Here is an 8,285-nt window from a genome sequence, read left to right on the forward strand (position 1 = left end):
CAGGAAAAAGAGAATGAGAACCTTTTTGGAAGATGAAGGGGTTGAAAAGACAAGAGGTTAGAGAAAATTGTGTTAATGTGACCACGGTACCGTATGTGTGTGTATCCATATATGTATAGGAGAATGGTGAAAGAATAAGCTGTTTTCTAAAGTTTGGAAAGAAACCAGGTACATTCTGAGTGCTTGTCACTTGCTGAGTAACTGTTTAGTTATGTGACAAGGAAGTGTCACGTGATGCTTGGTTTGCATTTCTGACTGGCTTGGTTTGCCTTCATGGCTTTAGATTTTTGACGCAATCTTTATCTCACTGTTCGATTGGTGACAGCCCTTTGGACTCTTTTTGATGTGGAGGGAAGAGCATTAAAAAGAGAGCAGAAAATGGGCCAGCCTCCCTCTAGGGAATCTTCACAATCAGGTCCAGGGATCCCAGGCTGCTAGCTTCTGAGCCCACAGCCTGACTTCACAGAGCCGCAGAGGTTCCCAAACCTCAGGGAAGACAGGCTCTTCTGAGTACAAGAGGCAAGAGGCACGCAGGACACCAAGTACACAGGCCTCTCTGAGAGGCCGGCCTGCAGCTATGAAGACAGGCTCGCAGAGGCCTGCCTGCCACCGCATGGCCCACCCACAGCAGGAGCCACTACAACGCAAGAACGTGACGGAGAGACGGGAGAGAAAGAGAAGAGGAACAGTTTGAGCACTGTGAAGAGAGGCAGAACTGGAGACACAGTCTGTGAGGAATAGCTTGATGTGGGTAGGCTGCCCTGCCACTTAAGGCCCGGACCGTGCTGCCACGGAGGGCCACGTGTGGGGCCATGGCCATGTAGTAGCAGGGGTCTGTGTAGCTGTCCATGGCTCGTATTACAGCAAAGGCCATGCGGATGTCCCTGGTCTGGGCTGCTGCCTGGGACCGAGTTGATGTCCAAGGGCTGTGCAGAGCTGGCCCCGCCCCTCACTGGGTACACAGCACTCAGGAGAGCAGGCCCTGCACCTGACCTGGGCAGCGCAGTAAAGCTGGCCCTGGTGGTAGGTGAGCTGAGTGAGCACTGGAGAACCGGCCCTGCCACTCATCTGCCACCCATCACCACCTGTGGAAGGCAGGAGAGCTGAACCTGAGGTCATGAGAGTGGAGAACTGGCCTTACCCCTCACTGGCTGCAGCACTCAGGAGAGCGGGCCCTGTACCTCACCTGGGCAGGGCAGCAGAGCTGGCCCTGGTGGGGTGGATGTGGGTGAACTGGCCTGAGAGCAGGAGAGCTAGCCCTGCCCCTTGCTGCCTGCAGCATTGGGTGAGCTATCCAGGACAGGGCTGGGGAACTGGTGGTGTGGGGATGGGAGAGCTGGCAGGCTGCCCAACCCAGCTACCACTCAGGCCCAAATTCAGGGCTTTGAGTTGGCCCACCCCAACATCTACCCCATTGATGAACTGCTGGATCAAGTGAAGGGCCCAGTCCTACAGATCCAAAGCTGCAGGGTCTCCACGATTCGGGGCAACAGCAGGATATCGGAGAGGAGTCCTGATAGGGATCCAGTATTGACAGCGTAGCAGAAGCCGGAGGCCTCGAAGCAGACCAATGACTCTTTGCAATGAACATTTGCAAAAAGTGTGGACAAAAGGACACACTGTGGGGCACACTGTCACACACTGCAGCTCCCACGTGAGATCAGGTTTTTCTTTTGGCGGGAAGGTTGCAACAAGACATCTCGCCAGTTACCTAATTTTTTTCAGGCTCTTAAAGGTTTCATTGTAGAGGTCTTTCACTTCTTTAGTTAGAATAATCCCTAGGTACTTTGCTACTGTTGTTATTATGAATTAATATTTCCTCTAATTTCTTCCTCAGCAAACCTGCTTTTATTATAGACTGTAGGTACTGGCAAATTGGAAAGCCTATTCCAGATACGTAAAATATTAATCTTTATACTCCTGTTCTCTAGAACCACTCCTGGTACCCAAATCTGTATTAGCCTGTGTTCTCTAAAGGAACAGAACTTAAAGAGTTATCTCTCTCTCCCTCTGTGTATATATATATATATATATATGATTTATTAAAATGTTCTCTAGTTGTGGTTCAATTAATGCAATAATGGCCGCCTATGAACAGAAGGTCCAAGGATCCAGTAGTTAGTTCAGTCCATAAGGCTGGATGTCTCAGCTTGTCTTCAGAAAATGCTGGAATCCTGAAGAAGTAAGTTCTAACGCCAGCCAGGGAAGAAATGAACTTGCTAGCAAGAGTGAGGGCAGGCAGAAAAAGAGAGAGCTTCCACCTTCCGTGCCCTTTATCCAGGCCGCCAGCAGAAGGTGTGGCCAGGATTAGAGGTGCAGCTTCCCACCTCAAAGATCCAGATCAGAGGTGGGTCTCCCCACTTCAAGTGATCTAATTAAGAAAAAATATCCCTCACAGGTGCACCCAGACATTTGGGTTTCAGTTAATTCCAGGTGTAGGCAAGCTGACAACCAAGAATAACCATCACATACATGAAAGCTTCTAGTTTTTAAATTATTATTATGTATACAATGCTCTGCCTGCATGTATGGCTGCACCCCAGAAAAGGGCATTAGAACACGTTATGGGAGCCACCATGCAGTTGCTGGGAATTGAACTCAGGACCTCTGGAAGAGCAGTCAGTGCTCTTAACCTCTGAGCCATCTCTCCAGCCCCCAAAGCTATTGGTTTTTATAAGTTGATTTTGTATACTGCAACTTTACTGACGGTGTTCTTTAAATCTGAGACTTTTTGGGTAAAGACTGTAGGTTCTTCTAAATAGAGGGTAACGGCATCTCTGCTTAAAAACAATCTGACTTCTTTGTAACTTTTGTTTCCTTTACAGCTCTCTCTTGTTTCATCGTTCTAAGGCTTTAGGCGCTGAATAAAAGTGAACAGAGGAGGTGCTCTTTTCTCATTCCAGGTTTTAGAGAAAATGCTCTGTTCTTCTCAATTTCCTAGAGTATAAGTTTGTCACATGCAATCTTTGTTATTCTGAGGCATGTTCCATCCATTCCTAATTTCTCCGGGAACATCATCATTTAAAACGTGTTGAACTTCACCAATTGCTTTTTTTTTTTTTTTGCATCTATTGATCATTTTGTTTGTTTGTTTGCTTGTTCGTTTTTGTTTTGTTTTGTTTTTGAGACAGGGTTTTCCTGTGTAGCCTGAGCTATCCTGGACTCACTTTGTAGACCAGGCTGGCCTGGAAATCAGTTATCCACCTGCCTCTCCCTCCCTGCATGCTGGGATTACAGGTGTGTGCCACTACGCCTGGGTATTGATCATTTGCTACAGTGTGTCATCTTTTGAACCACCCTGTGTCCCTAGAATTAAAGCCCACCTGGTCATGATGTCAGATCTTAAGGCGAAGCAGGTATTTTGCTGAGAATTTTCCCATCTATGTTGTCGGTCTGTAGTTTTCTGTTTCTTTTCTTTTCTTTTTTGTTGATGTAGTGTCTTTACCTAGTTTTAGTTTCAGGACTGTACTGACTTCACAGAATGAATTTGGTGGTGTTCTTTTCTTTTATATTGTATCATGGAGTCATTTTAGAAGGACTGATGTTATAGCTTCCTTTAAAGTTTGATAAAATTTATCAGGGACTACATATGGTCCTGGGCTTTGCTTGTGAGGGATTTTTAACCACAGCTTCAATTTTATTGCTTGTATGGGTCTACTTAAGCGTATTTGTATTTTCTGGCTTTAAGTTTGGCAAGTTTGTTTTAAGTTTTCCAGCTTTTTAGAATACAAGTTTTCAGAAATTTCCCTGATGATTTTCCAGATTTCGGTGGAGTCTGTTGTAACAACTGCCCTTTCCTCTGCAATTTTATTACATTTTTTTTCCTACTTCTTTCTGTAAACAAGGGCACAGAAAACCTCCAAACTGGACCACTCCATAGGTAGAAAGAAAAGTTTATTGGGGAAATTAAATATCAAACTGACTCTGAGAACAGAGGACCAACTTGGTGGGAAAACAACTGGATTATTTATGATAGCCAGCAGGATGGGGTGTCTTTGAGTTGGCGCAGCTGTCGGGATTAATGAGGAACTAAATACTCTCACCCCAGTTAGGCAACCATTGGGGAAGATAAGGGAGATAGTGGTTTTTCTGGTAAACAGAAACTGAGGAATGCTGGATTTAGGTTCTGTTTACCCAGTCGGAGTCAGAGGTAAAAGTTCACTACATAATATTGATATGGGGAAAGGGCGTGTCTGTGAGTTTGACGGGGGCTTTCTCTCTTGCCTCAGAGCAGCTGAGGAGTTAGAGTGCTAGATGCTCAAAGTCACAGATAACTCCCACCAAGCGAATGGCCTCTGGGTTCTTCCCTTGAAAACGTGAAGAATGAAATTCACAGAGCAGAGAGGGTGATTTCTGGAAAGATACATCACAGATTCATAAGCGGAAGCTTAAGGAAAAGAGAAAATACAGCTCTTGTACAGAAGGGGCGGGTCCCCAAAATGGGGTGCCATTCGGGGCCCTCATGCTGCCATTTATATGGCTCTCCTGGGTGGATTTTGCATGGGTCAGGGAGGAACTGCCAGCCCAGTTGGCCCATTCTCAAGGTGTCCAGGTGCCTCTGGATTTCGATCAATCCTCAGGTAGTTAGTTTCAGGGGAAGAAAGGTCCTGAGAAGCCAGAACTCCCTCTCGACATCCTTGACATCTGGGGAGGCAGGAACAAGACATTTGGGCCTCAACACTTCTGGCACCTCTGGCCTTCAACAAGGACAGAATTGACGCTGACAGGAACAAGGACATTCTGGCTTTTTTTCTTCTTTTGGTTTTTCCAGACTGGGTTTCTCTGTGTAGCCCTGGCTGTCCTGGAATTCACTCTGTAGACCAGGCTGGCCTCAAACTCACAGAGATCTGCCTGCCTCTGCCTCCCTTAGTGCTGGGATCACAGGTGTGCGCCACCACACCCAGCTTGACATTCTGGCTTTTAATCAAGGAAAATCTATTCACTTTCAGGCTCTACCCTTTAGGCTAGCACCTGGTCTGTTTCTGTATCCTGTTCTCATTAATATCAGAGCTCTACCTGAATCAATAGTCTTCTTTAAATGTTACTCATGGAAATGTTTACAAACACTGAATGATTGTATTTTATCAGTAGGATTACTTGGAGGATACTGACACAGGATATTTTTTTTAACTGTTTGGGAATTTTGTTTGAGATTTATCTGTGTTACATAAAAGTTATTGGTTTTTAATAAATACCTGTTCTTAATAATATTTATAATAAGCATGTTTGTGTCTTCTCATTGGGTAGCTACTACCTTAACAGTGAGAGGAATTCTGTTTAAAGGATTATTTCTACCTGTGGCATTTTTGTCTTATCCCTCTAATCATAAAGTTATTCTCCTGGACAAATTCTTAAGCCTTAGTTTCCTGAGCATGTTCTTTCTGTGAGGAGCTGCTGTGAAAGTTGACTCCCTCTCCTGGTGAAAAAAATGCTACAGAAAAGTGTCGTAGTGTTCTGTTGTTGTAGCGTTCTGAACATTTAACTATTTCTACTGAATTTCGTTTTTTATTTTTATTTTGTAACATCTTTCACCTTCCAGTGGTTTTCATCATGTCAATTAAAATCTGCTAATAGATTAAAAAAAAAAACACTTTCCAGGTGAATATTGCACTTCGGTAGTACTCACATCCACATCCTCCATTCCCTATGACTAATCCCTGGGGGGGGGGGGGTGTCAAAACGTTTGTTTAACTCTGACTCTCAGGGGGTTGGAGAGATGACTCAGAGGTTAAGAACACTGGCTGCTCTTCCAAAGGTCCTGAGTTCAATTCCATCTAGAGTGGGATCGGGTGCCCTCTTCTGTTCTGGTGTGCAGGCACAAATGCAGGCAGAATAAATAAATAAATAAATCTATATAAAAAAATCTGACCCTCAGACTCTCAAAGCCCAAACCCCAATTTTCCTTTCTAACAAACACTTCCTTTCATACCCTTTTCACCCACTCCGAGATGCCGTCTCGCGGCACATTAGGCTGTAACCACGCCCACAACTACTCTTTTGGCTTCTTACGGAAATGACCCCTGGATTCCCTACACCCGAGGCACTGTGACCTCGTAGCCGTGGGAGGGATGTCGTATGCACCCCACTAACTTCCTAGACTTGCACGCTAGCCTGTCTCCCTACACTTAGCCCCAGAAGGCGTTCTTGATGCACACGCGCTAAGTGCCCACTCACCCCGAGCCTCTCCACGTCATCCGAGCCTCCCTGGGCCTTCTGCTCCCTCCTCCCCTATTTAAAGTCTCCATCTTCCCCTTCACACGTGGAACTGAAGGGATGATTCTCCTCAGGGGCTATCCTTCCGCTTCACGCGATGGCTAACAGGGACTTTAATTCCGTCTGGTGACACGCCCCCTTTTCTGTGTCTGCCGAGTCCCAAATACAAGAAGTATAGTCATCAAGCCAGGATCCCTACACTTTCTTTCAGGGATTCAGAAGACGCACTGTGGCTTTTGGCCCAACCTGACATCTCTGTATCATCCTCCCCAGCTGCCGCAGATGTAAGAAACCCCGTGTCTGATCTTCAGCACAGACAGGTTAGTGGGTTCTTACCCCTAATCTGGTTAAAGCCAAGCCACGCTCCTTCGAGGTGCCTGATTTGGAATCTATCAAACCACTGACATGGGAAGTGGCTGGGGAGGGATCCCCCAAGTCCGTTAGAAAGGCCACGGCTGTAACAGGCTGATGGGGCTACGCCTGGAACGCCCTTGCCCCGGAGGTCCGCGGAAGCCTGGCCCTGCGGATGCGCAGCCTGGGTGCACACACCTTGTAAGCCTACCCTCTTCGGATTTTAAACAATAGCTTCAAGCACCACGCCTGGGACCACCCGGGCCCATCCCCCACTTCGCTAGGCATGGCCTTCAATGTCCACAGGAGACCTTGAGAGTGAGAAAAGCAAAGAGATAAACAGCGAACGAGGGATGCTCCTGCAGCACCTGTCACCCCGTCATCTCTGGAGGTCCTAGAGCGCCATCTAGTGACCGCCCGGTGCGGCCTCGGGGAGCGGAGCCACCCGCATCCGAGGACAGTTTTCTGTGCCTTAGTCGTCCAGGAATGCCCAAAGCCCCATGATAGCTTAATAGATAAAAAGGGAGTTTTAGAGCCTTAGAGAGAACAACCAACCAACTGTAGAGGATAATCACAGAACCTTGCGTACTTTAACAGAGAAACACTAGGCCAGTGGGTGAAGGTGCTTGCCGCCGAACCTGATAACCTGAGCTTGATCCCTGGGACCCACTTGTTGGCAGGGGAGAACCAATTCCCACGTCCTCTTGTGGTGATGGCATGCATACCTACATGCGCTCAAACACACAATAATAATAATAGTAAAAGCCTTTCTTAAAGGTGCTCCCATGAAGCCAAGTCTAACCTGCAAAGTGAGGAAACACTGCAAGTGAGAACCTCCTCTCCCCCCTTGCCAGGGAAGGCCAACCTCCATCCCAGGACCCCACGTTCAGCTCAAACGTAGTTCAGCAATACAGCCCTTGCCTTGCATGTATGAGGCTCTAGATTTGATCCACAGAAATGGAAGACAGAGAGGAGGAGGAGGAGGAGAAAGATGAGCCATAAGTTAATTGGTGTCTAAACTGGATGATGCCCTCTTACTTAATAATTGATCGTATCTTTTTTTTCTACTTTCACAGTGCTAAGGATGGAGTTGGAGTTAACTGCTGAGCCATCTCTCCAGCCCCAAGTATACACTTCATCATGAAAAGATGTTCTCTGCATCGATTGGAAAGGACAACTGTTGCGAACGTTGCTCAAGGGAGTGAGGTATGAAACTTTTTGTTTTGTTTTTTAAAAGGGTTTTTTTTTTTACAATTATTATTGTTGTTGTGTATTTGGGCACTTGTGAGTGTGCATGTCAACACACACACACACACACACACACACGTGCGCGCGCACGTGGAAGTCAGAGGACTTAGGTATTGGTTTATCTCCTGCCACCAAGTGTATGTCCATACCTAAAAACTCACTGGTTTGTTTCAGATTTTCAAATGTAGCAGAATGTGTGTTCAAGCTTACTTAGTTATCGTTATGTGTATGTGTGTGCATGTGTACACACGCAAGCTGTGGCATGCCAGTAGAGGTCAGTGGGCAACTTTGTGGAGTCAGTACTCTCTTTTTCACCTTTAAAATGGTTTCAGGACCCACCTCAAGTGGGCAGGTGGCTTTACCCACTGGCAGATTTGTTTTTGGTGTTTTGAGGAATCTTCCTATTGCTTTCTAGAGTGGCTGCACCAATCTGCCATCCTAACAGCGAGCAAGGGTTTCTCGTTCTCCAAAAC

The 8,285-nt window shown here is 46.5% G+C and overlaps 1 long non-coding RNA gene across 1 annotated transcript; it reads left to right on the forward strand.

Moving 5' to 3' along the window:
- The first annotated feature begins 346 nt into the window (after positions 1-346).
- Positions 347-7,770, forward strand: LOC132646284 (uncharacterized). The gene is made up of 3 exons (XR_009584406.1): positions 347-747; positions 6,425-6,533; positions 7,641-7,770. It is a non-coding gene; the product is annotated as an uncharacterized LOC132646284 (long non-coding RNA).
- The last annotated feature ends 515 nt before the right edge of the window (positions 7,771-8,285 follow it).

This window comes from Meriones unguiculatus, chromosome 11 (assembly GCF_030254825.1).
Source record: "Meriones unguiculatus strain TT.TT164.6M chromosome 11, Bangor_MerUng_6.1, whole genome shotgun sequence".
NCBI lineage: Eukaryota > Metazoa > Chordata > Mammalia > Rodentia > Muridae > Meriones > Meriones unguiculatus.